Source organism: Eptatretus burgeri, chromosome 4 (genome assembly GCF_056783735.1).
Source record: "Eptatretus burgeri isolate ZD-2024b chromosome 4, Ebu_testis_v1, whole genome shotgun sequence".
Taxonomy (NCBI): Eukaryota; Metazoa; Chordata; class Myxini; order Myxiniformes; family Myxinidae; genus Eptatretus; species Eptatretus burgeri.
The window spans coordinates 31,625,943-31,649,011 of record NC_140964.1 but is presented as its reverse complement, the minus strand read 5'-3'; the positions used below and the strand labels follow the sequence as shown (position 1 = coordinate 31,649,011).

The 23,069-nt window shown below is 43.9% G+C and overlaps 1 long non-coding RNA gene across 1 annotated transcript in view; it reads right to left on the bottom strand.

The window, feature by feature from the left end:
* Nucleotides 1-517: 517 nt before the first annotated feature.
* The window catches only part of LOC147027737 (uncharacterized), a 70,743-nt gene continuing 48,191 nt past the window's right edge, over nucleotides 518-23,069 (bottom strand). Inside the window, exons 2-3 of the long non-coding RNA XR_015057237.1 lie at nucleotides 19,157-19,225; nucleotides 518-2,507 (exon numbers count right to left, since the gene is read on the bottom strand). This is a non-coding gene — a long non-coding RNA (uncharacterized LOC147027737). The remainder of the gene's footprint in view (nucleotides 2,508-19,156; nucleotides 19,226-23,069) is intronic.

Here is a 23,069-nt window from a genome sequence, read left to right as displayed (position 1 = left end):
CTACCCTACTTTGCCATATGGAAAGTTTTGAATTCAAAATTGTTAGAGATCAGCCAATGAATATGTGAAAGATCTTTTGGAATGGTCACTGTACCATCCCTGCAATGAGACAAACCGAAGGCTACATCATGAGTAGCATGATCATGCATTTCTAGAAGGAGTCTTCTCTACCTCCACAACTTTGTCTCATATTCATATTATAAAGACGTTGTAAATAGTCGAGTCAAGACACTTTCATTAAGATTACATCCCTTAACAAGGCCTGAGTCAAATATCTGCTTTAAATAGTTTGCTCAAGTCAGCTTGTTGACAGATTTTTTAAAGGAAAATACATGCACCTTGGACCTAAAGATAAATGAAATGCCTGGTCTGAAAAGTTACAATCTGCTGTCTCTGTCTTCAAGATCATCAGCCAGACAAAAATCAGCTTTAAAGCCAATTTTAAAAGTTTTAAATGACCACTGTAAATAATTACATAGCTTATTAGCTCTTTCATGAGTCTGTGCCTGGTGTTGGCTTAATGGTTAGGGTGGTGGGCTTTGGATCCTAGATTCAAGAGTTTAAATTCTGCTTGGCTGTTGAATTAATACCAGGTGGGGTTGACTCAGCCTATCATCGTTCTGAGGTCAGCAAAATGAGGACCAGCTTGCTGGGATGAATGAGCCATTCGAGTAGCCTGTGTCTGAGTGGCAACCTATCCAGGATTGTGCCCAATAGACCAGGAGACTGCTGTGGGAGCGCTGACAGTGTAGACTGTAGAGTATGGTCGCAGTGGATGTATGGATGAGCCTGTAAAAATGTAACCCACATTTTAGATACAGTATGATACTGAAATCAAATGGTGTTCGTTCATCTGTACACAGAACCTCACTGCAGGCTGCATCACTTCTGGAGGCATGGATAGACTGCTGACGCACTGCCGCCAATTGATTCGGGCCAGATTTTAGAACTTGGCCAAGATATTTGGCACACGATGGCCTGCTCTTTTTGAAAGCTCCCACGTCATCTTTAACATCCACAAGTGAATGCTAGTGTTCCATCAGATGGGTGGTGGGTGCACTCGATGCAACACCATGCCTGCGAATGACCACGGTGACAGTGTACAATCAGGCCTGCAATCAAACCCAGAGTAAGCATTTGAAAGGTGAGTAGGCTACTTCTGAGCCATCTTGTCAACTCATTCAATTACATCTCAACTTATTCATGGAAGCTTTTCTGGCTCAAGCATCCAGCCACAGAATCACAAGTAATTCATATTGATTGGCTACAGTTTTAATTAACTGTGTTTTTATTTTGAAATTCATAAACGGTCCCATCAGGCATGCGATCGTACTCCAAAAAGCGTTATTCAAGCTTGAGTTCCAGTTCAGCAAAACTCGTTGAAAGGAAAGTGATCGGTCGTTCAGCAGAACGTTCGGCAAATTAGGGATGGGATTTGGTGAAGTGTGGTGTACGTACAAAGAAATACAGATGCAGAGAAAGGTTTGTCCATATTATGAGCAGAGAAACAGCTGATCGTCCACACTGTGCAGTGAGATAACCAATGAAACACTCAGAAAGATTATGGCTTTGACTACATTGTCTTATTTTCATTTTGGCCATGAATGACGCCATGACACAGCACATACTTTTCTTCCAATTCCAAGTGTGGGCTCATTTTCATACTCTTAAAATTTGAATCGGAACTTAAATTATTTTCGCGACCATCGACAAAAACCACAAGCAAAGAGCAGGAAAGATACGTTGAGATAAAGAACATTGAGAAAAGAAAAAGGCGAATGAGAGAAAAAGGAGTGGAGATGGGTTGCCAAATGAAATGTTGGTGAGGAGGTGGAGAAACAAGAAAAGTTGGAAGAAGATTGTGGATAAGGGAAGGGAAGGGAGGGAAAGAGAGAGGGGGGAGAATGGAATTGGAAGGATCAAGAGTTCCACTAATATGTATATAGCTAGACCTTTAGTCACGCACAAGAAACAGTTCACGTTGCTTGGATAAAGTAAACTTGCACCACAAAAAGGATACTGATATCATACAGATTCAATGGATAAAACTCAGATTAAAGCACAATGGGAAAATATTTCTTATCTTCTGGAGAGAAGGAAGTCCTGCAGGCACTCCGAGGTTAATCGATAGAGAGACAAGGCCCCTTCCATGCAAGGTCATCGCGCTGCAGGTCCTGCACTCACAACACGATCTGCACCTGCGTGACCTCCCATCTAACAACAGTTATCACCAGAAGTACAAAAAGTGAATCGCATCAGATCTTTTTTTACAAGCATTGGAATTAGTGGTATGGTAAGTGAGAAGGAAAATGATTGAATTGCAGAAATGGAGATTTGGTGCAAAAAGGAAATCAATAGGACCAATCCAGCAGGTTAGAATGTTTCATTATGAAGGGGATGTATGTCTCGGGATGATCAGCATAGGGAAGGAATAATATGTTAGTGTGAAAATTAAATGAGGTCACTTGCCTCTGAGTTGTCTGGTCTTGGGTGAGGCCTGCAAAAGCCTGCGTGTGAGGCAGAAATCCGACGTTTTTTTTTTTATGTGGGGCTGAAAATTAAACACAGCCACAAAGATGACACAACCAAAATGTATGTGTGCTTGTTGCTATCTCAGTGCTTTTCATATACATATATACTAGCTGAAGTACCTGGTAATACCTGGGAAATTTGCCCCATTTTCCTCACGCGAGTTAGACTGAGGCATTAGTTGTATGGAGAAAATTAGGAAGGCTTCTTTTATTCCTCAGATTTATGGAAGGAAGGCTTTATGCTGCCGTAATCCTCAGAGGTCAAAGTTGAAGGCGGCCTTGAGCCACTCAATGTTTCTAGCAGCAGTGGCAACTGTCCTTGATGTCCTGCCAAAACCCAGACCTAGAAAGCAGGAACGTGAGTTTTGTGCTTCTCTCGCCCGTCAGTGTGACGCTCTATTTGCAGTTAGGCGACTGACTGACTGTCTCTGTCTGTCTGTCTGTCTGTCTGTCTGTCTGTCTGTCTGTCTGTCTGTCTGTCTGTCTGTCTGTCTGTCTGTCTGTCTCTCTCTCTCTCTCTCTCTCTCTCTCTCTCTCTCTCTCTCTGCAGCCGACTCCGCTTGCCTGGCTCGTTCATGAGCAGATCTATCAGCAGTTAGCTGTTGCGTGCACATGCAGTTCAAGAATTCAAATAACAGGAGAATGTGTATGTTTAAAAAGTCAACGAATACGAACATTTTGTATTTCAAAAAACCCTAGCGTTTTTAACCATGAAGCCTTTTGTTACGATTAATACGCCGGCGCACTATTCGAAAGCCATTTTTGTTTAATGGAATTTTTTTTTATTTTAATATATATCTTTTTTTTCATTTTTATAGAAAGCCACTTAGCGCATCCTGGAGCTGAATGTTAGGTCTATATGTGTGTAAAGTTTCATCAAGATCGGTTCACTGGTCTTGGAGCTTATTGGTTACAAACAAACAGACAGACAGACAAACAGAAGGACTGCTATATATATATATATATATATATATATATATATATATATATATATATATATATATATATATATATATATATATGCCAGCAAATCGCTTCGCTGATGGGAATATAAAGGGGAGGGGGGGAAGAGGGGGAGGGAGGGAAGAGATAGAGGAGGGAGTGAAGGAAGGGAGAGAGGAGGGAGGGAGGGAGAGAGGAGGGAAGGGAAAAGAGAGAGAGTGAGAGAGGGGAGGGAGAAGGAAGAGAGGGAGGGTGGGAGGGAGACAGGAATCACAGGGGAGCAAGGGGGAGTGATGAGCTAGGAGGGTGGGGGAGCTAGGAGTATGGGATGGAGAGGAGGGGGGAAGTGGGGAGGTAAGCGTGAAGGAAGGGGTTCTGGACTTGTGTTTGGGAGTGAGACTTGTGGAGAAGTGGGGGAAGTACAGGATTGAATGAAATGGGGTATGTTAAAACAGCACGTTAATACAGCATGCATAACCATCGGGATGTCCATGTGGGGTGGAGTGGGGAGGGGTAAGCGTGAGTGGAGGTGGAGGGAAGGGGAAGGGAAGGCAGCGCAAGGGGAGGGGAAGGCAGTGTGAGAGGCGAGGAAGGGAAGGCAGCGCAATGGCAGGGGAAGGCAGTGTGAGAGGCGAGGAAGGGAAGGCAGCATGAGGGAAAGGGAAGGCAATGTGAGAGGTGAGGAAGGGAAGGCAGCATAAGGGGAGGGAAAGTGAAGGGCGATAAAACACGTCCAAACAGCAACATTTTCTTTTTAACCACCGGGTTCAATATAAAACTGGGGGGGGGGGAGCATTTAAAACCAATGCTATCTACCTGGCAAAGGCCTGCCTGAATGCATGCTCGTACATGCAGCGACCTTTGCACCCCTCTGGTCGGCTCACTCCGAATATGATTTGTACATGCTACCCAACGGGGAAGCAGTTTTAAATTCAAAACAAACCTTCAGTCCTTAAGAGTCTCCTTAACAGAGGTGAAGGGTTGGGGAAGCAGGGGGGGGGAGAGAGAGAGAGTGAGGTGAGAGGAAAAAGTGGAAGAGTTGGGAGGAGGGGGGATTCCAGCAGATGTGGTGCCCAGTTTAACGTTCATCCGAGAGACGGCACGCACATTGATGAATCACGCGATAACCACAATAAAATTGGTTGTTGACCACGCTGTAGGCCAGTGATCTTAACTATTTTTTAGATGGGGGCCACTTTTACCGATAAGACATCAGTGTGAGAGCTGCCACACCGCCTGCAAGACTCCAAAATGGCTGTTGTTCGGCCCCGCCTCCACGTACTCTTTTTTTGTTGTTTTGGTTAACTGGGCTGCAAACATCATTGTTTGTATACAGTAAGTCCTCGCTCAACATTGTCTTGGTTAACATTGTTTCGTTATTAAGTCGCTGATCTATTGGAGAACATACTCGCTTAAAGTCGCTCACCATTCCGTTATAAAGTTGTTTTTACCTCTAATTTAGGACCAAACTAATGGTTTTCCTCATGTTTTTTTTAAAGCTACAGTGTAAAGCATACCGTAAATACCGGTGTATAAGCTTACCCAGAGTATATACAGTATCGGCCTTATATACACTGAGCTGTGCATTAATACCATCAGTGGGTCCTGGGCTGAAGTTACACAGGTGTGCATGAATGGTGTGTGGAGGAAGTTGTCGCCTGAACGTGTCAATGACTTGAAAGGATTTAAAGATCGTTTTCCCCACTATGAAGGTTATCCTGTATTTGGCCTTGAAAGCAGGATTTGATGACGAGGAAGAAGCCGACATGACACAACTTCTTCAATCACACGGAGAAGATCGAACCAATAAAGATCTGAAGCAACTCGAGATGATGAGAAAAATTCAACTGGAGATGATATCGAAATGTTTGTTTAAAATTATACTCCATATGTAAATAATGTCTTTTGTCTGACGATAAGTTTTTCCGTGTAACCTAACCCCCCGATTTACATTCATTATTATGGGGAAATTTGATTCACTTAAAGTTGTTTCAGTTAAAGTCGCACTTTTCAAGAATGTAACGACAACGTTAAACGAGGACTGACTGCACTGCCATCTACTGATGGAGTGATGTTACTTTTACGCTTCACATTGGAACACTCATTTGAAACCATTGGGTCAATTTGATAGAATTTATGGCGAATTACAGTGGAGTGTTCTCACATTCGAGTATTATCAGCCGTGCGTCAGGGGGCCGCACTTTAGGCCACCAGGAACCGCCAGTGGCTCGTAGACTGTGCAATGAAGAACAGGGTTGTCGGCTAACCCAAGAATAACTGAGCTAATAGGGTTTAACACCCACCGACTAGCACCTGAGCTTGAATATCAGCCCACGGTTCAGCAGGTTCTAATACCTGGCTGGTTAAAAGTCAGGATTACTTTCACTTTAATACTCCAGAAACCCCAAATGAACCCAAACATCGGTACAGCAAAATTGTGGTAAAATGTAACTCATATCATTCTCTTAAGAAATAAATAAATTATTAACACACGCACGAGGATACGGCTAAAGAAATGCTGAGAGAACAAAAATGATGCAGTGAAACAAACTAAACAACAAAACCTAACTCCCTATTGGCTCATACACATCCCAATCACATACACCGAACAAGGTGAAAAGACAGAGGTGAAAGCAGAGCTTGAACATGCAGCACCGGAGGGTCCCAACAGGACATTTTTTTTTCAACTTGACCAGGGTCCCACCCAACAGCATGGTCTAGGCTCATGGAAGAGAAGAGCTAGGACACCTAACAGATCAAGACACAACATAACAAAGGGAACAGCAGGAGAAGGGGGATGCCAAAAGCAGGGCGGAGGGAGAAAGTAGACGGATATGGACAAACAAGGGATGCAGGTAACGTTGAGGGGTAGGGAAGAATGCAACAAGATGGATACATTAGCAAAATTTTTGGAGGGGTGATGAGTGCTTCAACGGGTGTAGAAAAGATCATGGTTAAGGATAGGGTATGACTTGAGATGATGGTGAACAGCTGTGTAGAAGACCTGGAGGGAAGAATGTGAGTGAAGAGAGTGTGGAAGGCCGTTCTACAGTAGGACATGGCAGAAGAGCATGTGAAGCTGCCCCAAGTGCTGCCGACCGACCGAATGGAGTGCTGGTGAAGGTGCAACACAGGCTTGCCAACACCCACCAGTGACCTCCAATAGGCCAGGAGAGCAAGACAGGTGCAGGAGAGCAATTTTAAAAAGCAAGCAGTCCCAGTGGCAGGAGCTTAATCGAGCATTAAGTTTCAGCTCTGAGGGCATTTCATGAGCCCTATGTGTACAGCTGCAAGTGAATTGCAGTCTCCCGTGTGTTGACGGATCCCATATTCAAACTACCTCGCTGAACCTCTGGCAGAGCTAGTACCATCTTCATCAGTTTGGGATGCTCTGGTCATCAATCTGCAGTGCTGCCCGGCTGACCTGCTGGACCCACTGTCATTCCTAGCCTGTTATCAAAATATTGTGTGCACATGCACATACTGCTCTGTCTCTCTATTCGCTCCCCACCTCCCCCCCTGCTTACCCCTTGGCTCTCCCTCCACATTTGACTCCTCACCCCTACTCGTGAGGCACTCATCCCTACACCACCACACTCACTCGCTCCCTCTCCTCTTCCTCCCCTCCCTTATATTCCGCTCTTCCTGCTCTCCTTAATAAATTAAATTTGTGTTTATTCAGCTTACACCAAATAAATGCTTTTCACAAAAGTCAATCATTTCTCTCCCAAAACTCACAAAAATCACAAAGATTCAGAAGTCGCTCAGTTTGACCTGCACCATGAGCGGAATGAAACCCATGAGAACAAATAGCAGCAACAGCAGCACGACTCGCCAATCCTCTCCACCACACTGCAAGCCGAATCAAGCCCATGAGCACAAATAGCAGCAGCAGCAGCAGCAGCATGATCTGCCGGTCCTCACCACCACACCGTGGGCCAAATCAAGCCCACGAGCACAAATAGCAGCAGCATGATATGCTGGTCCTCTCCACCACACCACGGGCCAAATCAAGCCCACGAGCACAAATAGCAGCAGCAGCAGCATGATCTGTTGGTCCTCACCACCACACCATGGGCCAAATCAAGCCCACGAGCACAAATAGCAGCAGCATGATATGCTGGTCCTCTCCACCACAACACGGGCCAAATCAAGCCCACGAGCACAAATAGCAGCAGCAGCATAACCTGCTGATCCTCTCAACTGCACTGTGGGTCGAATCAAGCCCACGTCAATCAGAAAAAGCTCTATCTGCTCACCAATACAACGCATATTGATCACATAATTATGATTTACTTTACTCTGAAAAGAATACTAATGGAATAACAGACTAATATCTATGTGTGTGTGTGTGTGTGTGTGTGTGTGTGTGTGTGTGTGTGTGTGTGTGTGTGTGTGTGTGTGTGTGCTTCATTCCCTCGGAGGTGCAAGAAGCTACATGTGCACGCACACACGGAGGTGGGACACTGAGACCTGGGAGGACTGTTTTACCTTCTGAAACCGACGTATGGAGATAACACCCAACGACACACACACACACACACCCAACGACACACACACACACACACCCAACGACACACACACACACACACACACACACACACACACACACACACACACACTGTATATAGTAACCCTTGTTGGAGATTCATTCCACAGGCCAGTCGAGCGGTAAGGAGGCTGCATGTGGAGAAAGTAAAATTAATAGGAAACCAAAACCACAGCAATGATAACAACAACACATTCAAATTGCTCTTAAGAATTTGGCTACGCACACGCTGGTTCACATTCCACGCTTATTTAACTTAAATGTGTGATCGGATTGACTTGCGAAACAAAAGAGAATGCATAAATTCTAAAACAGGTTTAATGAATACTAAATAAACGAGGATGAGAATGAATCGTGATGGTGGAGGAGACGCGCTTTTCACTAAAACAAAAACGCTCTTGCCTAACCTAAACATTCACTCTTATCCGCACAGACACACACGGGTAGAAAGAGGGACAAGGAAGAAGGAAAATAAAATATGATGGATGGTGCACTGGGCTGGAGAAGCTTGTCGCCTTATCGGAGACTCACAGCATGCCACCGCTTGTGGTGGGCCCGACGTGCTCATCCGTGGGGGGTGGTATGCACGACATGAATCGGGTTCGTCATGTTTGTTGTAGGATCTGGGCTTGAATTCTCATCACAGCATGCTGAGCCCCATGACTCCACTCCTGCAACACATAACGAACTACGCTTTATCTCGTCCTGCACCGTCGATCTCCTATCTGGCCGTCCCGTACAACCGCTCTTTCAACTCCCGTTCCACGATTAGCCCAGACAAGCACGAACCAACCAATCGGCCAAGTGACATCTTGCACAAAGTGTCATGCGGAACAAGTGTCAAACTGAACAGTCTTGAACAGCAACAACTCCGCATCGGAATGAACACTTGAAGGGGGGGGAGTGGGGGAGCTAAGAGTAGTTAGTGAAAAGTTAGTCCATTTTATATTGAAACAACAGAGGGATTAAGAGAATGATGAGGTGCTACCTAAACACTCAGCCTCTGGTGATGCATATTTGGGTAAGAACACTCGCATATAAACTGTGTAGCCTTGGTTAGAATCATGACCCATACCAGCTCTAAACTGTGATCCCAGTGTTTCCCAGGCAGGGTGATTCATCAAGGTGTGTGCCGTCCTTTCGGATGGACATTAAAACTGGGCGTTCCATCGGCCGGCATTAGTATGTGGATGTTAAAGATCTTAGTGTCCTTTTCAAAGAGTAGGTAAGCTATCGCTGGCACCATGGGGAAATTCCAAATTCCTGCCCTAACAACTGTTGGGAAGGCAATGGCAAACCCCCCAGTACAACCCTTGCCAATAAACTGCTTCAGCTGCATCGACACTGTCATAAAGTATGGTACATCAGAATCATTGGAACCCCACTCTCCCCCCTTACTCCTCCATACAGCATCAATCCTGTGTGTGATTGACAAAAAAACAAGTTTTGTACATCTAATGGAGGTACAGTATATTACACCATTCCTCAATCAGAAAGGCTTCAAGTTCCTTCAGAGACATTACAGGGGGAAATCTGCTCCTCAACTTGTTCTTGAGAGTTGACCACAATGACTCAATAATATTTAAATCTGGTGATGGAGCACCTTGCACCCACACGGGGCAGTCCAGGAAAGATGTTTAACTTCACTCTCATGTTTATCAATCCAATATTTAATACTTACAGCAGCATGTGTATTGAAGCTTTATTGTCTTGGAAAATGGTACCTCATTCAAGAAACAAAGTATGTATCATGGGATTCGATTGGTGACTAAACATGACTTCATAGTCATTAGAAATTACTCTTTTCTATTTTTGCATACCTTGTCGAGGCTCGTATGAGAGCTAACACACAACGCACATCAAGGGGGGCATGAGACAAGAGGGGTGGGAGTGGGAGGGACAAAACAGTGGGGAACAGATATATTAGGAGATCTGTGGAAGGGAGAGGGATGGGATGGGGAACATGGGGAAGAGAAGATGGACATTACAGGGACTTTCAGGAAGGAAAGCAGGGGAATTTAAAGAAGTGAGCTTGGGTGGATTATCGGGGGTAGAAAAGATCGAGGATTTGGATGGGGGAAGATAAGAGGTGGTGGTGAACAGCTGTTTTGAAAGACTGGAGGGAAGAATGGGAAAGAATAGAGTGAGGGAGTTTATTCCAAAGGTGGGGAAAAAAGAGGAATGAAAGAGTGAGGGTGAGCAGCGATTCGTGATTTTGGTAGTTTTACCAGAAGGGGGTTGTTGGAGGACCTTGAGCGCCCTGTGGAAAAGTGGTGGGGACAAATCGCAGAGAGAGAGCAGGGGGGGGTAAGGCTGGAGAGGAGACAGTAGAAGACAGAAAGACCACCGACCAACCTGAGGTGATTGAGTGAGAGGCCCAAAGATTCAGCTTCATTGCGGGAGATGCCGATAAACCTAAATGCCCTGGTTTCGACAGCGTGAAGCCGAGAAAGGTGGGCGGCAGGAGCATCAGCCCAGAGGGGAGAGCAGTACTCCATCAGGCTACGGACAAAAGCTTTGTAAGTGGTCACGAGCTCAGGAGGGCCGAGGAAGGACTTTGCACGACGGAGGATTCCCAGTTGGCGACTGGCTTTGGAGGCGAGGTTGGAAATGTGACTTTCCCAGGAAAGGTCATGGCAGATAGTGAGACCCAGAAGCTTGAAAGAAAAGACTTCTTCCAGAGGATTGTTGAGAAAGTGGATGGGGGGGGGGGGGTTTCTAAACGGTCCTTTCGAAGAGACATAGTGAGAGTGTGAGATTTGTCCGGATTGAAAGACATGTTCCACGTGTTGGACCAGTTTGTGATTTTATCCAGATCTGCAGAGAGTGAAGAAGCTGCTGCTTGCTGGTCTGAGGGATGACAGATGGTACGGCAGAGGGTGGAGTCATCAGCAAAGAGATATAGAGGATTTTCCAGAGAGTCGGAGAGATCATTGATGAAAACCAGAAAAAGAACAGGGCCCAGAACGCTACCTTGAGGAACTCCAGCCTGGACAGGAAGAGGGAATGAAAGAACTCCATTTAGGGCCACACGTTGACTGCGACAGGAGAGGAAGTCTGCGAGCCATGAGTGGAGATGGCCTTGAATACCATGGGAAGAGAGTTTGGTGAGTCGGGCAGGGTGCAAGACTGTGTCAAAAGCACGTGATATGTCCAGGGATATGGCTCGGATAAATATACGGCTCTGCCATGTATTGTAATAAATCAGACCGAAAGATTTGGATGAGATTGGTGTCAAAATTGTTATACACCTCTTTCCATGCTTGACTGTTGGTTCAAGGAAGTCAGGGTTGTCGGTCTCCTTGGGATTTTTCCAAAGGTAGACTCTATCATTTGTTGGAAATAGGGTGAAGGGGGACTCATCTGATCAAATACAGCATGCAAGTAAATGCAATGTTAGCTGCTACAATGTTACAGTCAGCCTCCAGGCTTTAGAAGCCTTTTTGCAGACCACGTTTCCTGTCCCTCTCCTCCACCCGGGAAGGTGACCAATCCGCTTCTGGCTTGCTGAATTTAGCAGTGGATGGTTCTGTGTCTTTCACAGACTGTCACTAAGCCAAAAGTGCACTTTAATTTTAATATCTTCTCTCCTGGCTACAATTCAGGAACCTTGTTAACTGTGCAATGGATAACTAACCAGGTTGTAGGAGTGGCAGGCACCCTCTGTTGGTCAGAACCTGTGAAGCAAGTGCTGGTTTTGCACATGGGTTCCTAGTTTCATAAAAAGTTGAGGTGGTATTTGGACATATATCTCATGGAATGATTTGCAAGCTCAACTTTTTGAGGGCATCCACTCCAACTGATGACGGCTAATGGTTCCCATCATTGATGCAATTTTTGTGGGTCGGGATTCGGTGGCGATAAACGACCACTTGGTGGAGCAGTAGAGCAGTCTCCCACCGAACACCCGGAATTTAGGTTGTGACTCTTGGACAACTCCGAAAGGTCACGGGTCACTTAAAGGACCGTGGTCGCCAATATTTTGATGGCGTGAGGTAGGGTCCACTTGTCTAATTCCAATTTACCAAAGTACCCATGCCGTCCAACTACTGGGGAAACACACCCTCAGCCGACTTTGTCCGAATCGAGTCGCTATCACCGACTCGGATCCGGTGTAACCGAGCGGAAGCCACCAAAGCCGCGCCAGACCAAATGACAACTTACCGGCTCGGACGGCCTTACTATTTCTCAATACGCACCTTGCTAGGCCAATGAAGGAAAGCACAGAAATGAGCTGGTACATTCAACAGGGGTTTATTTATAACAATAATCGGGGAGGGGGAGCACAAAAAGAGCAGAGTTATCACGAATAGAAGAAATGCAAACCATGTACAATGAACAAACACTTAACAATTTCTACTTATACAGACTGGCGCCACACGCGCACGCGCGTGCGCACACACACGCGCGCACGCACGCACACACGCACGCACGCACACACGCACACGCACACACGCACACGCACACACGCACACGCACACACACACGGTGGCCGCGGCCTGTATTTGCACCTGCCCGCCTCGTGCGGTCTGCTCGAGCTTGTCCGGTGGCAGGACTCAAACCCACCGCCAACAACGCAACACCAAGCACCAAGGACCCAGAACAGTGCCACGGACGCCAGCCAGCACGGGCACGGACCAGATGAGAACGCCAGAAGGCAAGACGAGGCGAACCTTCCTGCTTTTGACGAGGCGAACCTTCTTGCTCTCGACGAGGCGAACCTTGCTTGCCTTTCTCTCCACGGCTCACCACTTCATCTTATCCACTCCCTCCCCCGTTGGTCGAGGGCACCGCTCGGAGGGACTCGCCTCCGGATTGGACGAGGGGTTGTCGGGCGACTCGTGGCCTCCCTTCATTGGTCGGGCCGAACACTCCCTCTGGCTGGGCGGGGCCGCACCTGAGGTGGTCAGCCCCCCTGAGTGGCTGCGGCGCGCGTGCGATGCTCGCCCTTCAATAATTGGCTGGAGGAAACGCTCTATGCCCCTCCTTGGAGCAGAGCCTCAATCCGAAGCGAAGGAGGCTCCACCCACGCCCTCAGCCAAAAACACGTGGGCAATGGCGACCGGGTCAGTGCGGGTCGGTGTCGCTGTTGTTATTGTAGATGTAATAAACACCTAACTAAAAAATAACTCGTAGCGCACACACGAAATTCCCATTAGATATAGGGGATGGATTCTAACTAAAAACACATACTTATCGAAATAACTGAACTGCGGGGACTCTGGCTGTCTGTGTGCAAAAGGCTTTCATATTCGTTACACTATTACCATGCATGTTGGCCCAGTTAGTGTATATCATTTTAAAAACCTTTTTTCTATAAAGAAGGCCTCTCTCAACAGATAATGCCCAGTTAGTGAGCAGGAAATACATCCATAGATTAATAATTTTCTCAAGAGTCGAGGGGAGAGGGGTGATGGAATTGCCACAAAGGCTTGTAAAGCCTTCAGCCTGACTGATACCATGAGTAGCAGTGCAGTGGCTGACACTACAATTAGCAATAGGTAGTTTTGTGACCTTCACAGACTGCGACAAAGCCAGAAGTGCACTTTTACAGAAACACACACACACACACACACACACACACACACACACACACACACACACACACACACACACACACACACACACACACACACACACACACACACACACACACACACACACACACACACACACACCACTGTGGAAGAAGCCCATTCAGGGATACTTACAGGAAGTCACAGATGTGAAGCAATTGTACAAATCTCAGATTTGTCCAACAGTTCACCAAACGATAACGTATCCTTGAGTTTGAGATCAGACAAGGTGCTGGAGCAATCCACCTGACAAGATTCTGCCATTTTTTGTGAGGTTATTGTCGATCACCATAACTTCTAGAAACCTGCTGTTCAAAAATGTTTCGCGACAAGTCCAGCTGGGGGCGCCACATAGTGACATACAGAACGTTTTGTGGGATGGAATCCAATTGGCGGTTGTCTCGAGATTTAAAACGATACAATCCAACGACTTTCGACCTACATACAGTCTGATATGCTGATCAAACATTCCCGTGAAATGATCGTCACTCCTGTTTTAGTTATAGGTCTTCTAAAAGACCCATTATGTTCCTTTCTTACTCGTTTTTGTGTTATTCCTCCTTATGAATGTGCACCCCCTTCTACCATACCATTTAGTAGTTTGTGAACCTACTGCCGTTTGTCATTCAGCTCCTCCATGAGTCTATACCCTTGTATTATCTCGAATACGCGGAGCGATAGGGGCAAACATAAAAAAACAAAAAAACATTTTGATTATTCCAAGACATCTGTCTCGAACACCACCGTCCTCGTCCATCCTTAAGTCTGATTACAAAGGTCCTCCTTGTCTGTTCTTTGATCACGCGATGTGCCTGCAGCTACCTCCGTCAATTGGCAGAAGAATGGTGTTTTAGTGTAACAAGACACAATCAATTGTTTATACGCAATCAAACAAGACAGACAAAGTGAAAACAAGCAAAACACATGTGTCCTGGTCAAAAATTATGGTTTGGCTGGACTGTTGTTCTCACGGACAAGATGAAGTGAAAACCGGAATGACATTTGAACCTGGATGACTTCGCAAACACATTACGCACCTCTTCGTCCGCGCTGTTATACCTTCCTTGGCACAGGAAGGAAAGGGTCAAATGCATTTGAAATAGCGAGATAGATGCTGCGGTCAAATTTTCAACCAGGATTTTCAGCCTCTGCCGTAGACGCCTGGCTTTAAAGCTTCATCCATATTCCTATTTTGAGAAGCGCTGTTTGCAGAATCGATTTGGCCGATTTATTTTAGAGAGGGACTTTCCCGGGGGTCAATGGTCATGACCTCTTCTGACATTGGCAGATGAAGGGTTTGGCGCACGGGGTTGAGGGGGAAGGGGAGGAGGGACTTGGATGGTTGGGAGAAATAGGTGGAGATAGATTATAGGTTGAAGACCTACAGTAGTGATAGGGTGAAAAGCGAAGGCTCTGAATGTTCACTATAAACGCATGTGCAAGCAAAATTATTCACATTTCTGGCAATGACATCGATTTGCTTCTTCAGCAAAATGGTGTCCGATCGTTCTTTTCTGCCAATTTTTTTTCAAAGAATCATTCTTTCCTTCGGGAGAACAATCGGTGTCATTAATGTGTGATCCCGTTTTATGGTCACCATGTGGGAGTACAATGAATGTATCTGTTATTTGTCTGAAATGACGTCACAATGACCATAAATTCATCGTCTCGATAAGGAACCAAAATGGGTGTTTGTCGTGAAGTTCTCAAGTTCATTTCAGCTCGTGCAATGTGTAGTTCGATAAATTTACATCATCGGGTTTTATTGCAAAAATTTATCAACATCACGTTGGAATACTGCACTGTCTATTGAAATGTGTCTTCCTTGGCACACCTGAAGTCCTATCCACTGACAAGGTCTTCATCTGTAGCTTGATGGAGTAGGCTACTGCTCTTCCTTTTGCGTTGGCTCTCCTGCCTGATCGCATCTTTCTCAGTTTAACGCCGTATAAACCAAGGATTCAAGATCATTGGAATCTACAGAGATGAATCTCAGTTTGTGGACCTATCACTTTCCCATTGCTGACAGGTCAGTGGTCCCTCTGTCTTCAACCGCCTCCTTTCTGTCCTTGCACCCACAGGTCTGCTCTTTCTGTACTTTATCTCCCCCCCCAGGTTTTTGTAGGGCACACATGGTCCACCATCAACCGCTTTCTGATGAAACAACCAAAATCCAGAAGCACTGCTCGCCTCCAATTGTTTCTCTTTTTTTCCCACCTGTGGAACCAGCTTCCAAATTCTGTTCAATCTCATTCTTCCCTCCAGGTCTTCAAGACAGCTCTTCACACCCATCTAAGATCACCCCCATCCAAAACCAAAACACCCCCCCCCCCAAAACCCATCCCAGCCCACTTCTTCCAAATTTACAGTTTTTCTTTCCTGTGAGTTTGCTTCTGGATCCATGTTGTCCACCCCATGCATTATCCACGACCCATATTTCCTCCCTACATCCCTTATCTGTCCAAGTTGTCCTCTATTTTATCCTTTGACCCTGCTGTTAGTGTTTCCCCAATCTCTCTACTGTCTCTACTCTCTAATGTTCCTTTTGCTCTGTTGTGTCTTGATCTGTTCAGTGTTCTCACTCTTCCACGAGGCATGACTTTATAGACAACAAAAAAATACACAGAAGGATCGTCGCAACTATTATTTATTTATTAATTTTCCACACGGATATAGATCAGAGGGATGGAAAGGAGACTTCAGAGGTATAGTGTCATCATATTTTGAATTGACTTTGTTTCCCCAAATCAGAGATGATTACAAAGTGTCTGACTACCAAGTATTTGCAGCAGGACTTCACATCAATATCGCGTTTGTCGTCTTTAGGAGGAGACATTAAGCCAGCTGTCTCACCTTCTTAGCAGATGCAAGGCTATACAAGTAAATACAATACAGAAGGCCATGAAGCCTATAAAGCCTGTGCAATCACGCAAACCAATATCTTCATAGTCCCCCATCCTCTCTACTTACTTATACCTATCCAACTCAATTTTCACAATGATCCACTGGCTCAACTGTCACTACCCTTGCAGCGAGCCATTTCCATGTATTCATCACTTTGAGTGACAGATCCCTACCTTACTACTGTCCTAACTCTCTTCTCCTTAATCTTAAACTGTGCCCCCCTTGTTCTGTCAGTGTCCATTCTGCTGAAACATTATTCTGCACTTATTTTGTTTATACCTCCCTTCATTATCTTAGACATCTCTATCAGATCCCCTCACAATCGTCTCCTTTCTAATGTAAAAAGTCCTGTCTTTCAGCCACTCCTCATAGCTTAGTTTAGTTTACCTCAATCCAGTTGCTCGATGTTGTTCCCTTTCAATCACAATTATGTTCTTCCTCAGATGTGGTGACCAAAACATGACACAATATTCCGGATTCGGTCCCACTAAATTCCTATAATGTGTTAATAATATCTCTTTTGATTTATAATTTATCCCAATACTGTGAATGCAACCTAAAACCTTGTTTGCTTCCTTCCTAAGATGTTGGTTCTTCCTAGAATTGCCTGGCACTGTGCTGTCTGTTTATCCCCCTGCATCTATTACCACCTTTAGATCTCCTGTGTCACATGCTCCACGATGGCCCCTTGCATAATGTAGTCCATATTTTCATTATTCTCACCCATCAGCAGCACCTTACCTTGTGTTGAATTGCATCTGCCAATATTTTGCTCAATCTAGACTTTCCTGCATCTGATGAGCCCCTTCTCTGCTGTCTACCTTATATATAAGCAAAATGTCATTAGCAACTTTGGAAAGCTGACTCTTAACCCCACTATCCAAATAATTGATGTGAATTATGAATAATAATGATATTAGTTCAAGAACGAATCCCTGGGGTACCCCACGACTTACATCCTCCCATTCACAGCCACTTTATGTTTCCTATGAATTTCATAGAACACGATACACAATAAAATACGATACCCGCACAGTGTTCAATTGTATATGCTAAGTGTATACTTCAATTTTAAAAATATAATCGTTTTAACACGTTGACTGCTGATTATGAGTACTGTATACTCGTAGTGCTGGGTGTACCAGATTCTGCCACTACGAGTATTCTCGTAGAAAAGATTACGCAATTGTATTGTAACCAGAATATGCTGCCGTGTCAGATCACACAACGAACGATCTTCTGGCAGTTCGGTGAACATAATACTGTAGTGGGGCAGATAACAGCAATTTTTGAGAGGAATCGTGCAAATGATGATACAAGTATCAAATTTGGCACATTTGTTCTCCAGGGGATTCTAATCAAATCTGCCTGATTGGCCATTTGAAAATCCAAATTTTGAAAAAAAAAAAAATTAAAAAAAAGTCAAGATCACGAATCAATGTTGGATGCTGGCTGAGATTGGTGAATGTTTCGGAAACATCATCAAAGATGTTCCAAGTCTGCCATGCAGTTTTCTTCCCTTTACCGTGGAAGACAGACACGATGTCACATCCAGTGAACGCATGGAAGTATGGAATCCCTCTAGCTTTCTCAGGCCCTATTGCAGAAACTACCTCATGGACTGGAATCCATCGTGCCTTGGCTCCTTGGCCAAAGGCAATCCACATGTTCTCAAGACCTAGTTCCTGTAAGGATGGCAGTACAGATATTGCTACGACTAGTACGTCCGTGTCATTAGCCTTAATGATAATGGACTTGCTACCATCCGTCGTTGCATCCCTGGCATGTACAAATATTCAAGTGTCAACTTCTTCATAACAACATGGAGACACAGCATCCAGTGACTTCCTTGTGTTACTAATGGCATCTTCTCCTTTTGTGACAATGACTGTGCTTGTCGTCTGTGCTTCACACATCTTTTCCGCAAGGAAGTGAAACAGCTCAGTCTTGTTGCTATCATCTCGAAGAAAGCTTCTCCAGTTACTTGGGGTCTTACCGGTTCCTGTCACTCTTCTTCCGATTCCTTGCCCCCATTTCGACCTTGCCTCAGACTTCAGACTTGACTTCTTGTACACATCAAACACTACATCCACCCTCTCGTACCTGGTACTATAGGATTCCACCTTTGGGATGATGTCTTCTTTAGCATAGTCATCAAATATCTTTGAAGTGCGTGGAGGTAGGGCATTGATAAGTGCTGAGCCATCAATGATGACTGCATCTCCCCTTGGTTCTCTGTCTGGGATGTTCACTTGCGCTTCAAGAATTTCAGCCAGCTGTGACTTCAATTTTTTTTGAAGTTTTTTTTTTCTTCAAATTTTTCAAAATTTGGATTTTCAAATGGCCAATCGGGCAGATTTGATCAGAAAGCCCTGCAGAACAGAAATGCCAAATTTGATGCTTGTATCATAATTTGCACGATTTTTCTACTATCTAATACACTATAAATCGATGCAATCATCATGATCATCATCATCAGTCCCTCGTAAGAAGATTTGCCACTTCATCTGCATTTATACGTGCCATTTTGAAGGGTGATGACAAGTAGCACAAAATAAAAACCACGTGGTACTCTGCACACGATCTACCATTAGCAATGATGTAATACCAACATCGATCCAGTGCTAAAAATAGTCCGACTAGATCGCTCGTACCTGGCATACGGAATTGAAAATCTTGTCCCAACTGCCCGCTACGAGTTCTCTCAAAACATGGGAGTTCCCCTGCGATGGATAAGGAATTAATTTAGATTTGCTCATAGGAGGGTAAAATTTGAAAATAGAGTATAATGTATGTACATGCACACTTGGCTTGCAAATGAGAGTGGTGTATATTATAACAGTTGGCAGTCAACGTGTTAAAGATCGTTAAAAAAAAAAATCCCGAAGTTTAGCGCTACCAAAGCAGTCTTACACATCACCTTATCCACTGTAATAAGACAACGTTAAGTGGTAATTTAGGAGATGGAGGTATTATTGATCAACATAGATGTATGCAGTCATATTGCAGCAGTTTCTTTACCCCCAATACTGCACTATCACACCTTCCATGCCCTCTAATGCTATAGATCGATACATTAGATGCTTCTTGGAGGTATTATGAAGCGATTTGTGTTCTAGTGTTGACATACATAACTCCATTTAAATAAACGTTTAAAGAGGAGTAAAGGCGTATAAATAAAAAAAATTACGGGTTCTCCTGCTATTTTCTCGAGCATCTATTTACTCGATTACTATTCCATCACCCGATCTAACAAGTTACATTAGTTATTCGTGCCTGTTGTATGTGTCCATTATGACACCTTTAAAAACAGGTTTTCTGTTTGGAACGATTTTCAATTTTGGTTGATTGCCAGGCAGGCAGACAGAGTAAAAACATTAGCTCACTCCTCTCTAAGCTTGAGCGGTTTGGACAAATTTCAGAACCAATGGACATCAAACAAAAGACTTGTCATTCTATTCATGTCCTGATACATTTTCAAAATATTACATTCGATTTAAATAAGCTGTTTCTCAATCATAAACTGATAAGACGGACAGATGGATGGATGGACATGAACCATTTGCTTAACCCCGCTTTGCACTTCACATGCACGGGGTGATAAGCCAGTTGCTCTTCCAGTTAGCGACTCTACCAGCTACTCCACAAGCCCTCACCTGAGCTAACTGCCTTCTTTGTGATACCTTACAAAAAGCTTTTTGAAAGTCTAGATATATTTCCATAATAAACTTTATCCACTGCACTTCCCTTGTCCACCAAGTCAGAACGTGCCTCAAAGAACACAAATAAATTTGTTAAACATGATTCCATTTAGTAAATCTGTCCTGACTGCCTTTAATTACCTTGAAATTATTCAACTGGTTCCCTAAGCAATCCATAATTAACAACTCCAACACCTACCTCTGAACCAAAGCCAAATAACAGGTCTATATTCCACAATTCATCTCCAGATGCTTCTATACATACAAGACAGAGATGGCTCTCCATTCGTCTGTTCGTGGTTTTCGCTGATTGGCTGTATGAGTCTTGGTGCAAATGTGACTGGCTCCTGGCAAGATTGAATAATGTATCGTATAGGCTTATTAAAAGCTGATATTTGAAACCCGATTCCATATTTGATGATCGGAACTCATAACCGAAATAATTATGTCGAAATCTTGAAGTAAAATCAGAAAAAAATTCAATGTATGTCTGCACACAACGTCATTTTCTTCTTCTTTTACTGGCAATATAAAAAATGTCTGCTCGTGGTTTTGAACTTCACCCCCTGCCCTGCACCTTCACCTGATTATCTGCCATTGGAAAGGTAATCATCAATTTACTTGGTTGAAAAAAAAAAAGCATTGCCATGGTTATGTATTCCGTTTGAAATGCTGCGTGAGGAAACTAATAGCCATGGAAAATTTCGAAAATTATTTTCACCACTCTTCCTTCTTTCTACTCAATCCTTTTTCGATCTCATTCACCACACTTTCGATCTCATTTCACCACTCTTACTTCTTCCTCGTCAATCCTGTTTCAATCTTATCAATCCTCTTTCGATCACAAGCCTTTCGATCTCATGAGCAGGCCAGAACAAACCTTGAAAGTCATTGGGAAGTGGGTAGGAAGGGTGTTAGTTGATCGTGATGGGACTTGAAATGCCCATTCATATTTCCCATCACTGGTGGGAGGTGGGATAGGAGGAGGTGGGAGGAAGGAGGGGAAGAGGTCCCCCTCCAAGATAGATACTCTCAGCTATTGGAAGTTCCCCTGACTGTTCCTGTGTAAATATCAAAGCATAAAAGCTAATAAGCCTGCTATCTCACTTTCATCACTAACCAATTTCCCTGCGCTCTTCCTTAAATGGACAACACTTGTCTTAAGCTTCTCTTTACCCCATATGTACTTAAAGACTATCTTGGTGATGTGCTTTATATTTTTGGATGTCTTTTTCATATTTCCTTTCACTTGCTGCATTATTTTCTTAACTGGACTTAAATTAAATTTTCTTAACTTAAATATCTGAATTATTAAACTTTCTTACTCCTTCACTGATATGTCAGATTCCAGTACTCTTATTTTGCTCTTAATGAATACCGTCTGCTTATCCTTAATAGCAATGCTTACCACCCTGGTCTCTGTCTGCCTCTACATTTCCATCTCACTGAACTATACCTAATCTGCACTCGACACAATTGCTCCTTGAAAGTTGCCCATTTCTCTTATGTAGACTGCCCACACATTAGCTGTTCCAAATCTGGAGCACCTAACTCTCTTCTCATACCTTCAAAATTTGCTTTCCTAAAATCTAACACCCATACTTTACTATTCTGAATTCCACATCTCAACAATAAAATTACACAAATAAACACACTATGTCATGGTCACTTGTCTCCCAGATGTTCTTTAATCTCCATATACTCCGCCATATTGGGATAATTGCATAAAAAAGATCTGACACCGCACCACCCACCACCCCCACTCAATCATGGGATTTTCTACAAATTGGCTAAAAAAATAAATCCTGTATTTGATTTAGAAAATCCTCCTCAGTTCTGCTCTTTCCTCATTCTTGGACCCAATCTATCCCTGGCAAATTTAAATCCCCCACAATCAACACTCTACCCTTTCCACAGGCATTTCTGAATTCTTTGTAAACCCCTATCTCCTGCTCCTCACTCATACCAGGAATCCTATAAATGTATTCTGCAAGTATCTTGCTATTCTTACATTCATTAATATAAATGCACACAAAATCCTCTACATTAGTTCCCTCCTTAATGTTATTCTTTACTGTCGGTACAATATTGTCTTTTAACCAGATTGCCAACCCACTCCCACCTTCCCTTTCCTATCACACCTTTCCGAAATACGTCTTGTATTCCTTCCCTTGAACAACAGTCCTCATTAAAAAGCTCTTGCTTGTGAACGTTAAAATCCCATGGTATACCTTTTCAAAAGAGTAGACTATCGATGCATACATACCATGACTGCCGCTCACAGTGGCAAAACATTAAATGTGTTATTTCAGTGTTTCAGCAAAACCTAAATCAGCATGGTATAAATGATCAGATTTTGTAGGATCTAGTACAAAATGAAAATGATTAAGTGTTTGAGAATCACCTGTCCATTTTGGAACTGGAATGGAAACCCAACCAATTCCATCAATTTCATCGGAGTATTCGCAACAATCTGTCGGCTACAACGAGCCAATGAAAACATATTGCACAACAAGACAAAATATTGAATTTAATGTTTTCGATGTATTTATAATTCATGACAGTAATGAAGAGTCAACTTCAGATATACAAGCGAAAACTAAATCAAATAAAGATGATTAGATTTAATTTTGAAACAGTTGTTCTTTGATTTATAATAAGGTTGCAGTTCGGCTCTATATAATCTAAGGGTGTTTGGATCAGCGGCAATAAACCTTAGCTCAGATGTTGCCCCCATTATTGAGGCAAATTCTCTCACGTCCTATATACGCAAATAGGGTTGGAGACTGTTTCCCCTTAAGGCACTCGCTCTCATTACAGGCAGCACAGCCCAAGGGAACATTCACAGAAAAGCTAAATTTTTAAT